Genomic DNA, 15,765 nt, shown 5'->3' with positions numbered 1-15,765 from the left:
ACCAAAAGTCCCAAGGACAGTTTCTTGGGAAAAAGAAGGTTTAATCAGAATCTCCACTCCCTCTAAAGGTATACGAGCTCAAACAGGCAGAGTAAGCATGGTTTGCCCTGGGGGCACAACGACTTTAGTAGAGGAAGGCACAATCATTTTTCCTAACCCTCCTCTTTCGAGGTCCTACTCTTTTGCTTCAGCTACTCGAACCAGCTGTTGGAATATTTTTCTTTGAGGGGTGTAGGGAATCCACTGCTTCAAGGTCTCATTGGAGGGCTTGTTAATAAGAAGACTGCTGAATTCCTTTGAGACGTTCATTCCCAATGTGACTATGCGTCTGCTGATCGCTTCTCACTGGGTTAGCACCACACCTCTATGACCCAGATCCTTGCCACACATGGAAATCTGCATCCATGCCACTCCTGCGACTGGAACGGACAATTGGTTAGCAGCCATCAACTTTATCACTGGGCCCCTCTCAGGCCGTCTAACTTCAGAAAAATGTTGCTGAAAATAAGCCTCTGGCATCGTTGTGACCTGGGAGCCTGTATCCACCAGACATCGTACCGCACGGCCATCAAACTCAGCCCAGACCAAGGGGCATGTAGACACACTGTGGGACTTCTACTACTCCTCCGCTTCTGTTCTGGCTCCGGGCGGCATCCCCCCGGCTCAGAGCCCTCTAGTTTAACAGATGTTGGGGTTGAACTCTTCCCTGGTGGGGAAACTCCTGTGCCATATGTCCATTCCCGCCACAGTTAAAGCAAGTGAGGGGTCTTTGTTGGCAGGATCCTCTGGAATCATGGCTAGGGTCCGGGCCTCCATTAGCCCCTGGAGTATTTGCAGCGGCTTCAGTTCTTTTTCTTAATGTCAGACAACTCTCCTTTCAAGTACAAACGTTCCTCCCGCAATTCTTTTACCCATAGGGGTACAATGTTTGCATTCAAGGACACCTCTGCACCGGGACTGTCACCCCCTGCTCTTGTTCTTGTGTGCGCGCTTCACTTCCTATCTCAGAAAAAGTCAAGCGAGGGTTCACCCACACATGCTCTCACAGCATATCTTGCAAGCCCCTCACTAAAAGGTCTCGCAGCATTATATCCATAGGGCCTAGGCCAATGCCATCTTTTCTGACAATCTCAGTATGTAACTCCTGCAGTGCGCACATGTACTGGGACACGGTCTCCCCTTCCCTCTGCATGCACATCCTCAGCTCCCTTACGTCAGTGGGGTCTCCATGAGTCTCATTCAAAATCTGGAGTACCTTGCTAAAGGTGTCTCACACCCTGGGGGCCAGTAACATAACTGAGTCTCTAGCTTTTACATCTAACTCCATAATGGCCACCTCAGCTTCCAAGGCAGGAGTCATGGGGTGCATTCTCATCATACCCCAAATGCGCTCAGTCCAGCTCCATAACATGGTGTTGTTACCCGTAAACTTTGGCAAAAAATTTAACATTGTCCCCAGCGAGATGCTGGACCTTGGGCCACCCCCAACTGCTTGGTCTGCCACCTTCAAACTGTTAGACTGCATCCTGCCAACTATGCCAAGTGTGAGATGGTAGCTGGAACGTGGGATGCAGTGACAAGCAGGAGCAGAGCAAGAGTTAATGTGACACCCCAGAGTCCGGTTGTCACAGTGACATTGCCTCCATCTAAGAGGTGAAGTCATGCTTGGAGGCAGAAAGGGGACCCCCATGCCAGGTAACATAGATTAAATCACAATTCCTGCTGCAGGACAGAAAAGGGAGCTGCCTTATAAATTCTGGCCAGCAGAGGGGGTTGGTGAGTCAGCTAGAGGTGAGCTGAGGGGGTTGTCATGGAAACGAGAGTAGCTGTGAGGTAGCAAGATCTTTCTGGAAGATCCAGTGAGTTCAGACCCCAGAGCGAAGCGCTAATAGAGCAAAAAGGGACGTCAGAGTCCTTGGTGGTCAGGAGCTGTATGTCCTGACCGCTGAATCTGAAAGTACAGGGGATTGTAAATTCCAGTGTGACATTGAGCACCTGAGGGCACGGCAGCAGATAAGGAGCCCGGGGCCGACAGTGAAAAGGACGGCACCCCAAATCACCAACAACTTTTCCCCTTCTCCTTTTATCATTTTATTTAATGGACGCCCCATGGCCACGGACAAGGTCGCCACCACCGTGACACCGTCCCCCGTTGAAGTCAACGGGCCCGGTACCGAGTTTCCCAAGGCCCTGAACCGCGTGCGCGCGCCCTGGGCGCTCCATTAACAGGCACTTTATGCAAAGTAGTGTGCAGTCAATTCTCCACGCAGGGAGTTTGCAGTAATGATACAGTACGAATGCAGGAAGGGGAACAATGGATAAAACAATGTTAACAGCAAATAGAACAAAACGATTCAACTTATCAGTCTGCAGCTTCCGGATGGACGAGGCTGAAAGATCCCACAAGGGCAACGCAGGTGCAGCGGGACGTCTCTGAAGCAACAATCTTGGATGAAGTTAAGGCACTGTCTCTGTACCACAATGGCGTGGCCTGGTTCATCTCGATGTAATCCCTCAGTCCTGGAACATGGTGTTATGTTACGGATAGGAGTTGGTTCAGCGAGTGTAAAGCAAAGTCACGGAGTAAAGGCCACGGCAGGACCCCACGAACAGGTGTGCACTGTAGGGTCGGCACGGTACGGCACGCCTGTAGTTGTCAGGGGTGCTGACCAGTCAGGGCTCTCAGGTGCCAGAGCCTGTGAGGTGCTCAGTCCTGTAGGTGTGCAAGTAGTACGCGAAGGAGGCAGACAGGCTGCAGAGTAATTCTGCTGGTTGGTCAGAAGCAGTGGAGACGGAGTCAATCTTCTCCTTCAACGTGTACTGTCTTCCCGCCAGAAGCCCCATTTTCACGTGCTCCGCTCTTTTTATATCCAACCCGCTCCCCATAGTCGGAAGTCCTAGAGGAACCCCTTTCCCCGGCAACACTGGTGACAGCCCCGATTATTCTAGCCCGGGCACTTAAGAAGCTGCTGTAGCCCGGTCCATCCTCCTACATAGCTTTGTGGCAAGGCGGGCCTTGTATTCACTGCATAGGCAAACTTTGTGGGAGACCCACTTCCTAATAATGGGAATTGTAGGGGTCAGTCAGCTTCAACAATGCAATTCTTCACTGCCGGTTCTTCATCCTCAACAATGAAATTCTCCACTACAATTCTCCACTACAGTTTCTTTAGCCTCAACACTGCAGTTATTCACTGCCAGGTGTTCTTTAGCCTCACCACTGCAATTCACCAATGCAGGTTTTTCAGCCTCAAAACAGCAAATTCTCCACTCCAGGTTCTTCAGGCTCATCACTGCAATTCTCCACTGCAGTTTATTCATCCAAAAACACTGCATGTAATAATTATATGGGTCACAACAGAATCTGATTGCGTGGGACAATATGAGACTAAGACCAAAGTTGATGTAAATAAGTATATTTCACAAGTGTGACAAAACTAAACAGAGTACTTCCCGCAATAGTAACAGAAACACAGAACAATATGGAATGATGTAGGTAAAGCAAAACAGGCTGAGTACTTCCTGCAATTGTAACGAAAACTCAGCACAATATGGAATTATAGCAGTAAAGCAAAACTGGCAGTACACTTTCTGTAATTGAAACGAAAACTCAGCACAATATGGAAATGTCCTAGTGACTGAAGAGCAGGGTAAGACCGTTAATAAGAACGAGTCCAACAGTACTAATATACAACCTCTCATTAAGGGAGAGGTTAAGAGCACAAGTGGTGGCCCTACAGCAGGTGGAGGAGCCAGAAGCAGTGGAGGAAGTGATAGATACAGATATTTGTATTGCAAGCCTTGGGGATTTCAAAATTTGTTGAGCAGTCCCTTGAACGCCTGTTCCCACAGCCACCAGAGTCACCCAGTTCCCAGCCAGTGAGATGTAATGCCCCTGCCTATGTTTGCTTGTCCAGTTGTCAGCAGAGAAATGCGCTACTTGAATCAAGCCAGTCCGAGCGTCCCACTTGCTCGATTAAGTACCGAGCACTGGAGCATTTTAGTGCTCATTCATCACTAGTCAGGAGCTTTGTAGTAAGCACAGACAGAGGTAAGCTGCTGTGGAACTGTGTGTAAGGAAAATAAATAAATATTCTTTACATCTGACTGCTTGGAGAACTGAAACTGGAGTAAAAAAATCCTCTGTGCTCAGGTTTATTTCTTCTCCTATCACAGCCCTTATCTCTTCAGCTCACCAGTGTGTGTGCTTACACTATAGCTCATCTGTCAGTTGAGACACAGGTCTAGGAAGCTGATTTTTCAAACTACAGCCTGATTTGTGACTATAGCCCCCTTCTCACATAGCAAGATCGCTAGTGATCTTGCTAAAGCGTCACCGATTTTGTGACACGTACCTGCGACCGCCCCCCCCCCGCTGGATATCGCTGATCGAGCTCGAACGTCCTGGGCCATTTCTTCCACGTTGGAGTCCCGCTGGCGCCGACTAGCGACGCATGGACGCAGGCGGAAGTCGTCATCATCGCTGCCGTGTGACAGGTAAGAGCGACCGCCGATGGATCGCTTAACGCTGCTGCGTCGCTGGTGAGATCTGCCTGTTTGGCAGCTCACTAGCGACCATTTAGCGATGCACCAGCGATCCTGACCAGGTCGTATCGTTGTCGGGATCGCTGGTGCATCGCTAAATGTAATGGGACCCCATGACGGGCTGCCATTTCAATTACATGATGGGGGCCTTTTATTACATTTTTGGACCCTTTTGAAGGTATCCTGTGCAACAATATATTTATATTTATCACTGTAATGATTCGGATAAGTGTGCACTAACAGACAAAGATGAGATGGACAAATGTTGCAGACAATCTTTTAAGTTGAAAATCAACTGCTTTTTCCTCGAAGAAGCAGAAAATTGGATGGTTTTCACCTATGAATGACCCATGAAACATTTTTGACATTTTACTTTAGTTACAATATGATAACTTCCTTTCTTACTTTGCTTTGCTCTTCCTTAGGCCCCCTTCACATGTTCTGGTGATTCATTATATCTCTTGGTAGACTTCTGTATTTTGCCACTAGGATAGCTAAATAGGGAGACTTCCTTTTTATCAACTTTGATCTCCAAACAATCCTCTGTTATTAATTCTTTCTCAGATTTATGTAGATTTGATGAAACCTCTGACGTAGCATGAAATATTCACCATCGGGACGGATATTAGTGATGAGCGAGTATACTCATTGCTCAGGTTTTTCCGAGCATGCTTGGGTGTCCTCCGAGTATTTTGGCGTGCTCGAAGATTTAGGTTTTGTCGCCTTATCTGCATGATTTGCGACTGCTAGACAGCTTGAATACATGTGTGGAATGCCTGTTTGTTAGGGAATTCCCACATGTAGTCAGTCTGTCTACAAGTCGCAAATCATGCAGATGAGATGACATAAACTAAATCTCCGAGCAAGCCAAAATACTGGGAGGACACCCGAGCATGCTCGGAAAAACCTGAGCAACAAGTATACTCGCTCATCACTAGCGGCTATTTAACCAATGATGTAATGACACAAAGTGTGCACCCAAACAGATATATTTTTCTTTAACTGAAAACCTCCTGATATTGCTAAAAGTGCAGTATGTAATATTGCAACAAGCCCTGCTCTAATAAAGCGAATTAAAAGCAAATCAGTTCAAATTCCAATTCGACAGTTTGTTTGAATTTGGCCGAGATATGAAATTTGATTCACATAGGATTCATGCAACAATTGAATGAGCCATATTGGGTTCTAGAATCTCCCCAGACCATAAAAAATATGTGGTGAAAAAACAAGAACTAAGACTTCACTGCTCATCTTTCCTCCCGCCACAGACCTGTATAGTCCTTTGATCAGCTTCCTCCGGCTTCTTTACTTCTCATATGACATTCACTTTATACATCTTCACTCTGCGCTGGGTTTCTGGTGCTGATTACTACAACTCCGTATCGGAAGCTTGTGAAGATGAAAAAAGATGATGTTGGGTAGAAAAGAAAGTGAGAAGATGGAGTGAGCTGCATGAAGGGCTGGATGAGCAGCTGCGGAAGCAGGACACGAGTATGGCGAGATCAGCATTATTATCTGTTTTTTTTTCCACTCCTTTCCAGGGCCCTTTGCAAATTGGCAAAACAACTGCTTGCCAGCTGCCATTTTTCTTGATTTACATAAAGCAAATCAGAAAACTTTGGATGCTGGAGAGTCCAAATTTTTAGTAAAATTGAGGCAAATTCCATTTGCTTCAAACTGATTTTCTTCTCTAATGGCTGTCTACAGCAACACAGTGCCAGGGCTTATTCTCTAGGATACCGAGCTGCACAACTAAGCAGAGAAAAAGACCTGCCGCCAATTAAAGGAGAAATCTCCCCCTGACCTTAGAACAATGCAGTAAACTGGACACATACCCTACAGCAAATACCATTACACTCGAATATGCCTCGGGCAAGGAAAAGGACACATTGGCCATCCTTGCACTAGACAGTTCTGACAGTACAAAGTTGCCTTATATCAGATGCTAAGCCACTCCATATCAGACCTCTGTCAATGATTTACAGTTATATTGCAATAAATACACTGTGACCAATTTCTGTAACATTGAGCAGCAGTGCCTTGCTGTGTACAGTATGTATTGCCGAATCCTTCACGCCAGAGCTCTCGGTCTCCGCGCCGGTGGAATTCATATCAATAGTTTCAACAAGTGTGTGTGTGCCGCTGATGCAGAAGATGGTGACTTGATTTTTTTTTTGTTTTGGAAAAAAAAGTGATAAATCTGACATCTTCATTCTTATGTTATATGCTTCATGGGGATTGATTATTGACAGCACTTTTTTCTTCTGACATACATTGCACATTGTTTTGACAGCTTTGCTGGTTCTGTAGGAACATTTGCTGGACAACGAAGCAGATCCAAGATTACAGATTTCCCCCGGAGGCTGATGAGTCAAATACTAAAACACCATTCCTCCAAGGAAAGATTTAGGAACAGTTGCTTTTTGTAAGTGAAGTGTAAATATTTTCAAGTTGCATTTTACAAGCAGGTAGAGATGATCGAATATCTAAAAATACGAGACAGGTGAAAATGATCACCTGTTTATTGCTGGACTATGTTAACCTCTTTCTGGCTTTCAAAAGAATCCAGCAAAGTAACAGCCGGCAGGCCGCCATTTTGATGGATTCATGTGAATCAAATCCCAACTGATTCTGGTGAATTTGAAAGTTTTCAGAAATTTGCAACAAGTTTGATTAGATAAAAAATGTTTTACTTGTCTGTAGCAGTAGGAAATGGGAGGTATCAGCAAATCCCTGAGTGTCTTCTAGAGAAGGACTGGCTGGCTCTCAATGCCAGGTGGAAGCTGGCAGTTTTATTAGCATTGGAGCAGGAGTATCGTGTGAGTGGGAAAGGGAATTCCATAAGTGCATTGGAGATCCCATATTAAGCCCCTCCACCAAAGAAATCAAATAAAGTGGCTATGCTAAGGATTTGCAATCCATGAGTCAACGTAAACACCTTTCCAAGATGCACAGACAAATTTCTTACATTTTCCAATCTACATCTTTGGAAGCAGAAACTAATTTTTTCTATAATTACCCTAAGGCTCTTGCTTTGCGTCCAGGTCTGGAACCCCTTTGGTTATAATTTCTCTGTCTTGAGTAATATTTTCATTTCCATCAGTTCTGAATATAATGAGATACAGAAATCTGGTATTGAAGCCAATGCCAGGACTTCCTATTCCTCAAGCGCAGCGTTGGAGAGATCATGATCCAAACTTTAGTAATATTTTATGACATGAAGGATTGATTGAGATTCTGTTCTTTTTTTGCTCTTAAACCTCACATGTCTGAATCCAGCAATTTTTACACGTAACCTGCTCTTCTATTCCATTAGACTCATTGGTGACCCTTAGTCAGGCGGCCCTGAAGATGAAGAAGGTCTATGATGACGAAGGGAATTAGCAAAATTTACATCAAGCCTCCAACTCTATGGAAACAGCAGGTCTCAGTGCACAGTATGGAGATATTTCTGTGGAGTGCTGTGTGCAGGAGGAAAGAGGGAAAGAAAAAAAAGGGGCACATTACCAGGAGTAATAATGTCACGTATCACAACGTTACACTTTCTCAATGTTTCACATTTTTGAACTTCTAGAAGTGACATGACTCCAAGGAAAGTGTCTTAGTTAACACATATCATCTCATCACCTCATTGTCTTGTCACTTGTGGAGTAAATCTATTGTTTTCATCACATAAAGATCTTTTTATCTCACAATGTCTCACTGCATGTACTGTAAAATTGAAATATTCACTAAACTGAGATCATGAAGGAAGGAAAGAAGGAAAGAACGTATTGAAACCAGAACAGAAGATGGAGGGAGGGAGGGAGGAAAGAAAGAAAGAACGAAAGCCAGGAAGGAAGGCAAAGGAATAATGCAAGAACTGAAAAAAAAGAGTAAAGGAAGGAAGGATGAAAGGAAGAGGAAATTGCGGAAGGAAGGAAAGAAGGAAGTGGAGATGGAGGAAGGAAGTGAGGAAGAGGATTTGAAATAACCAAAGACAGACATGAGGAGGAAGAGTGCAGGAATCCAGGCAATAGAAGTGTAAGGAATTAGGAAGGTAAAATGGAAGAGAAGGAGGAAGCAAGTCAAGAAGGAACGATAAGAGGTAGTAAAGGAAGGACAACTCATTGATTGGGATTTCCAGATGTCGACCTCCACCTATCTGATATTGATAACCAATACTAAGGATAGAAAATTCATTTTCATAAAAGGAAAGTAGGAATGAGAAGAAGTAAGTGAGGGAAAATGAAGGGATGAGAAACCACGGAAAGAAGGAGGAGAGGAGGAAAGGAAATAAGATAGGTAAGTTGGATGGTTCTTTGGGGACAAGTTTTTAGACCTTCTTTTATGCAACTTATTTTATTCAATATACATAAGCCAATAAATAATAATAATAATAATAATAATAATTTTAATCCTCAAGTGCCAACATATTCTGCATTTTAGAGGGGACTTGTACAGACAATAAAGTCTTTACAGAATAACAATAATCACATAAATCAACAAATACCAAGAGAAGTAAGGGCCCTGCTCGTAAGTTACAATCTATGAGGAAATAGGGGAGACATGATAATTGGATGGTAACAATTGCTTTCATTGTTTGGACCAGCCATAATGTAATAAATAGGGTGCTCACTTAACCTTGCACGAACTGGTAACCAACCAGTATTTATACGGACACACAGGGCTATTAAGTGTATGTAGGGCATGTAACCAGATGGTTTTGAAGAAAATGTTGTATGAGCATAACAAGGATAGTTAGATAAGTATGTTCAGGCAGCAGACCAGTTTAAAGAAATTCATTTTTAGGGCACACTTAAAACTGTGGGTATTAGGGAGTTAATCGAATTGTCCTGATTAATGCATCCTAAAGAATTGGCGCAGCATGCGAGAAGACTTGGAGGTGGGAGTGGAGGTTCTGATTATTGAGGATGTTATCCTCAGGTCATTAAAAGATCGGAGGGCACGGGTAGGGTGGTAGACTGAGATGAGGGAGGAAATATAGGATGATGCAGAAGCTTGGAGCGCTTTATGAGTGAGAGTGATAAGTTGATATTGAATTCTGGAGTGGAAAAGTAACCAGTGCAATGACTGGCACAAGGTAGAGGCAACGGTGTAACAGTTTGTGAGGAATACGGCTGCTGCATTCAGGACAGATTGGAGAGGAGAAAGTTTAGTGTGAGGGAGAATCATCAGTATAGATGAATAGTCCAGACGAGAATGAATAAGAGAAAAGGGCAGCGTTTATGCAGAGTCAAAGATAGGAAAAGGTTGAATTCTAGAAATGTTTTTGAACTGTAGATTACAAGAGTGAGTGATTGGATGTGATCGGATGTGGGTATTGAAGAAAAGATCTGAATGAAATATTACTCCAAGACAGCAGGCATGTTGCTGGGGAGTAATGATAGACCCACACACTGAAATGGCAATGTCGGGCATAGGTAGGTTAGTAGATGGAAGAAACACAAGGAGTTCAGTTTTTGACAGGTTCCGTTTCACACTGAGGTGGGACATGTTGTTAGAGACTAGTGTTGAGCGACTTTTGGTTTTTTAGGGTCGAGTTTCGTTTCATGAAACCCGACTTTTCCAAAAGTCGGGTCGAGCAAAATCGGCCGACTATAGGGAAAAGTCGGGGTCGTCCCGAAACACGAAACCCAATGCAAGTCAATGGGGAAGCAAAGTCGGCAGTGAGAGGAGGACAGGAAACACACCTACAGTGCCCATTTGAATGCCAAAAGCATAAATTCTTGTTACTGAAGCTTGTCAACCTTAATTAACTTCATAATAGTAGTTACGCACTGAAAAATGGGGGTTATTTGGCTACAGTTGTGGGGGGGAGGGCTGGCTCCAGGTTTTCGTCGGCCCAGGGCCAAAGAGCGCCCCTTTAACACATACCACATCTCATGATGCTCCGATACGGCAGAGAAATAGCAGTATAGTACAATGAAAAATACTTCACTTCCTACATCTCATGACTGATATCCATTTTAAATTCTCCAATACCTCCAAAAACGGACAGTATATAACTCCATACAGTATTATGGCCAGCGCTTAGTGCGCTATACAGAGTAATGAGGCCCATATATTTCTCCATACGGAATCATTATTCCCATATAATGTTTCAAACCGTATATGATGAGCTCCACATAATGCTACAGTATATGTTGGTCCCAATGGATGAAGCTCCACTGTCTTATGGGCCCAAATAATGCTCCATATATAATGGGCCCCATTTCTACTGCTCTTGTGTATAATGGGCCCTGTAAATGCTGCTCCAGTGTCTGATGTCCACCTTTGGAATGCTCCAGTGTATGGTGGGCCCCATATATCATTCACCAGAGTATAGTGCTCCCCAAAAATTGCTGTCCCAACATTGAAAACAATTACATAAGTCTCCTTGCTAGGGAATCCCTGCACTACTCTGAACTCCTTGTCGTCCCCATCTTCCATCTCACTGCACTTGGCTGTTTAGGCCCTCCCACCGGCAGAGACACTTTTGCGTACTATGCGGTGCCCTGTGCCAGTGCCATCACCCATGAGTATGCCCCCCCACCTGCTCAAGGAACCTGCACTTTCATCTGCACCTTCCTCTTTGTCACCGTGTAAGGTGGTATAGTATGCGGGAAGGGGAACCTGAGTTTCCTCTGGGTCAAATTCTGGCTGTGTAGAGTGAGAGGGGAATGTAGTGGGTCTGGGTCAATGTACCAGCAGCATCATCCAGCAGTGGCTGGGCCTCAGTGCACTTGTGGCGTCCCCAAGAGTACGGTCGCCACTGTGGCATTGCCTTCCTCCTAGGGAGTGTGTTGTCAAGCTTGGGAGCAACGAAGGCTCTCTCTAGCAGTGAAACCAACACACAACACATTTCCCACTCCAGGCCAGCAGGGAGACCTCTGAACCTGACTGCTGAGGAGCTGCTCTCTGTGGTCGGGAGGAGGTAAGTTAGGGCACTCTGTGCAGGGAAGGGGAAGTGTGTGGAAGTGAGAAGGGGAGCTGGAGGATGAGCAGAGGCTCACTCCTAGCTGGAGCGCATGGTCCGTATTCCGGTCTCCGAGTTTGTAGGGACACTGACATTCCTGCAGCAGAAACCGGGGGAAGTAGCAGCTATAAATGCTCTGTACCCAACTAAGGCTCGGAGGCCCCAGTGCGAGGCAGAAGGAAAAGGCTACAGCTGTCTGCCATACAAGTAAAGTCTGAGGAACATCTGTTAGACAGGAGGCGTTTCAGTGAACCATGGTCCTGTGAGTGCTTCCCCCACAAGTGCAAGAAAGGAGACATTCAGGAAAGTACATGTTGGCGGAGTGTTGGAAGGGAGCTTTCCATTCAGGTCCCGGAGGATGGCAGAGGTCCTGACCCGGAGGACACAGCACGGAGGCAGGCATCTGTGTAACCTGCAGACAGTGAGTAAAGCTTTGGAACTGCACGCTCTGGTGTCCTACACCGCTACATCTGGGTACCAGCACCTACACCGCCTGTGCCTTTCCCCCATCACTACATCTACACTTCCCTGGGACTCCAGCTCCACCTGTGGGGAGCTTCACCATCTTTGCTGCACAACACCATCAGTCCCAGAGGATCTGCATGCAGCGTCGGCCTAACATCTATGTTGCCGAACACCACAGGTGGCGTCAAACTATCTATATAAACTCTTTACCATTATACCACGCCATTTACATGGGTACCGTCTGGGTCACCGCTGCTGTGACACATCCCACTGACACCGGCCCGGTACCGAGTATCCCACAGCCCTGGGAGGGCAACCCATATGCCGACTGCTGATCGGGCGGCGTTATTCCCACGAACCTCCAAACAGCGTCCCTGAAGGCAAAGTTTTTGGTTTCCGGGGGCAGTATGATTGCAAAGCTGAACCTTAAAGGAATGTCCAAAAGGGCACCACCAGGAGTGGAGCCTGTGGCTTAATTGGACTGCACCCGGGAAACCACTACCATACAAGCTACAGAAAAGATGGACAGATTGCAAGTTTTGTCGATTCTGTGTGTGGTGTGGTATGTCCATTTGTAGTTGTGCTAGCGATTTCTCAGCTTTATTCTGTTAACGACCGAGACTCCAGCATGGCCCTGTGGTACGTGTCAAGCTTACTAGAGGGATACGCGAGGCTGTGGCACGTGAGATCGAGCAATAACAGGTCTAGCATTCCAGTACATGTCCGGGGCTGCATGCACGCTACACTGAAAGGACCAGCTTTTGTCACTTACAGGTGCAGATAACCTGCTGAACTCCGTTAGTGATGGGGACCTGGGATTCAGATTATTCCCCGCGAACGATGATTTCCCAGTAAGTTCAGGTCAACCGCAATTCCGGAGTTAGGCCTAACCGTCATTCCTGAAAAAATTACGTGTCCAAACCACAGGTGCTGTAGCTTGCTTAACAGCTCGGCAGCCGTTCTCAGGCCCAGTATGGATTCAACAACATTGTAGAAAGTTGATAAAGGGTACAGTTTCACCGGATAACACGTATATACACTCACTGGCCACTTTATTAGGTACACCATGCTAGTAAGGGGTTGGACCCCCTTTTGCCTTCAGAACTGCCTCAATTCTTCGTGGCAGAGATTCAACAAGGTGCTGGAAGCATTCCTCAGAGATTTTGGACCATATTGACATGATGGCATCACACAGTTGGCGCAGATTTGTCGGCTGCACATCCCTGATGCGAATCTCCTGTTCCACCACATCCCAAAGATGCTCTATTGGATTGAGATCTGGTGACTGAGGAGGCCATTTGAGTACAGTAAACTCATTGTCATGTTCAAGAAACCAATCTGAGATGATTCGAGCTTTATGACATGGCGCATTATCCTGCTGAAAGTAGCCATCAGATGTTGGGTACATTGTGGTCATAAAGGGATGGACATGGTCAGCAGCAATACTCAGGTAGGCTGTGGCGTTGCAACGATGCTCAATTGGTACCAAGGGGCCCAAAGAGTGCCCAGAAAAAATTCCCCACACCATGACACCACCACCACCAGCCTGAACCGTTGATACAAGGCAGGATGGATCCATGCTTTCATGTTGTTTACGCCAAATTCTGACCCTACCATCCGAATGTCGCAGCAGAAATCGAGACTCATCAGACCAGGCAACGTTTTTCCAATCTTCTACTGTCCAATTTCGATGAGCTTGTGCAAATTGTAGCCTCAGTTTCCTGTTCTTAGCTGAGAGGAGTGGTACCCAGTGTGGCCTTCTGCTGCTGTAGCCCATCTGCCTCAAAGTTCGACGCACTGTGCGTTCAGAGATGCTCTTCTGCCTACCTTGGTTGTAACGGGTGGCAATTTGAGTCACTGTTGCCTTTCTATCAGCTCGAACCAGTCTGCCCATTCTCCTCTGACCTCTGGCATCAACATGGCATTTCCGGCCACAGAACTGCCGCTCACTGGATTTTTTTTCTTTTTCGGACCATTCTCTGTAAACCCTAGAGATGGTTGTGCGTGAAAATCCCAGTAGATCAGCAGTTTCTGAAATTCTCAGACCAGCCCTTCTGGCACCAACAATCATGCCACGTTCAAAGGCACTCAAATCACCTTTCTTCCCCATACTGATGCTCGGTTTGAACTGCAGGAGATTGTCTTGACCATGTCTACATGCCTAAATGCACTGAGTTGCCGCCATGTGATTGGCTGATTAGAAATTAAGTCTTAACACACAGTTGGACAGGTGTACCTAATAAAGTGGCCAGTGAGTGTATGTAGCCTAGTTTACACATTAAAAATATATGTCTATAGATCAGGAGGCAGACTCAGATGTTCTCAGGCCCAGTATGGATTTGACCAGATTGTACAAAGTTGAGAAAGGGTACTTTATCACTGGATAGCAGGTATATATAGCATAGTTTAAACATGTAAAATCTCCGTGTTCTCAGTATGGATTACACAGCAATCTAAAAAGTGGAAAAAAGGAAATGCATTTTAGGCGTACACAACTATATAATTTTGGTGTTATTTTTAAATCTTCATATATATTTCTGTCTCAGTAATACAGTCCAGCCTCTCCGCAATAGGAAATGAGATGCATACAATTAGTGACATAAAGGCTATTGATTGCAGAAATCTAGGAATTATTATTCACGGGAAAAACTTCCGTCACAATTCTCATAGGCGATGCTGACCCTCAATTAATTTGTGTGTTGAGACAGTGAAAACATTTTTTTGTGAATAAAGTCTTGCTGTATCGCACTTCCGTTGATTCCATCACTGTTACTCATCTCAATCCAATTTTTATCACAGGGAGCGATGTAAACATGGTGCTCACTGGCTATCATGATTTGTCACGTAACTTTGGAGTGCAAAAGACAGAAGCCACAGGCCATAGGCGATTCTATTTGATTGGCATGAGAGGGCACATTTTGAAATGTGCACCGGAATGTCACACGTTTGTGAGTAGGAAAACTGTGAAAGCTGATGATAAACCATCACTGCATGTAATTGTGAGTCGACGTCCATAAGAAACGGAAGCCACTGATCATCTGGAGCTAGAGCCCGGCCAGCAGGACAGGGCATAGCTACATCTTAACCATCATCTTTCAGTTCAATCAATTTGCAGTGGCAGTCCCAGAGAAGGATTTGACAGCCCAGACTACACAGCGGAGGATAAGGGAGAGGTAAACATTGCAAATGCTGGGGCCCTGCCCAAGCAAGGGGGGCACACTCGTGGGCATCGGTACTGGCACTGGGCCCCTCATAGTACAGCGGTGTGTCTGACGGCGGGTGTGCACCACCACTGTCAGAGACACTTGATTGCACTATGAGGGACCCTATGCCAGTGTCCACGCCAAAGAGTCGGCCTACCCACCTGTCCAGGGCAACGGCACTCGCACGGTTTTGTGCGCTAGGTGGTGACCCCGGCCATGGGGCGCCCACTTAGGGAGGTTTGCAAAGTGGCATATGTAGATGTGGGTCATTCAGCTGTTGCAAAAGGCGAAATAGGTCAAGTTCGCAGAATAGGAGGAGGACCAAAGCAAGCCATTTTTCTGGCAACCTATGTGTCATCAAGGGAAGGTGGGACAAAATCCTTGGAAACCCATGCATGGTTCATTTTAATGAAGGTTAGATCATCCACATTTTGGGTTGACAGACAGGTCCTTTTTTCTGTCAGGATTGATCCAGCAGCACTGAAGACTCTTTCCGATAGCACACTTGCAGCTGGGCAAGCGAGCTCCTGTAAGGCATATTGTGCCAAATCAGGCCAGGTGTCCAGATTAGCGGCCCAATAGTCAAAGGGGAAT

The 15,765-nt window shown here is 45.8% G+C and overlaps 1 long non-coding RNA gene across 1 annotated transcript in view; it reads left to right on the top strand.

The window, feature by feature from the left end:
- Window positions 1–8,301, top strand: part of LOC141101105 (uncharacterized) — a 104,321-nt gene extending 96,020 nt beyond the window's left edge. Inside the window, exons 3-4 of the long non-coding RNA XR_012234891.1 lie at window positions 6,839–6,970; window positions 7,862–8,301. This is a non-coding gene — a long non-coding RNA (uncharacterized lncRNA). The remainder of the gene's footprint in view (window positions 1–6,838; window positions 6,971–7,861) is intronic.
- The last annotated feature ends 7,464 nt before the right edge of the window (window positions 8,302–15,765 follow it).

Source organism: Dendrobates tinctorius, unplaced genomic scaffold, assembly GCF_039654945.1.
Source record: "Dendrobates tinctorius isolate UK_male_01 unplaced genomic scaffold, ASM3965494v1 ptg000114l, whole genome shotgun sequence".
NCBI classification, from domain to species: domain Eukaryota; kingdom Metazoa; phylum Chordata; class Amphibia; order Anura; family Dendrobatidae; genus Dendrobates; species Dendrobates tinctorius.
Note: the sequence above shows the minus strand (reverse complement) of the source record. Positions and strands in the feature narration are given on the sequence as shown.